General features: G+C 49.6%; 1 non-coding gene across 1 annotated transcript; it reads right to left on the bottom strand.

Moving 5' to 3' along the window:
• Positions 1-122: 122 nt before the first annotated feature.
• On the bottom strand, positions 123-194 carry trnag-ucc (transfer RNA glycine (anticodon UCC)). The gene has a single exon. It is a non-coding gene; the product is annotated as a tRNA-Gly (tRNA).
• Positions 195-242: the final 48 nt, after the last annotated feature.

Genomic DNA, 242 nt, shown 5'->3' on the forward strand with positions numbered 1-242 from the left:
TCGATTCCCCGAAGGGGAGAGATACTGTTTTTCTGCTACCGAACGACACATCCAAAAGGTTTTGGTGCAGCCAGAGGTTACAAAAGGAGTTCTGCTTTGACTTCAGCCGAAACCAAAGGAAATGTGTTGGCCGGAAATCGAACCCGGGTCAACTGGTTGGAAGGCAGCTATGCTCACCACTATACCACCAACGCAGTTGGATGACATCAGCTTGCACGGTCAGTAAGAACGCTCAATGCACA

This window comes from Sinocyclocheilus rhinocerous, unplaced genomic scaffold (assembly GCF_001515625.1).
Source record: "Sinocyclocheilus rhinocerous isolate Xijiao unplaced genomic scaffold, SAMN03320098_v1.1 scaffold10055, whole genome shotgun sequence".
Lineage (NCBI taxonomy): Eukaryota > Metazoa > Chordata > Actinopteri > Cypriniformes > Cyprinidae > Sinocyclocheilus > Sinocyclocheilus rhinocerous.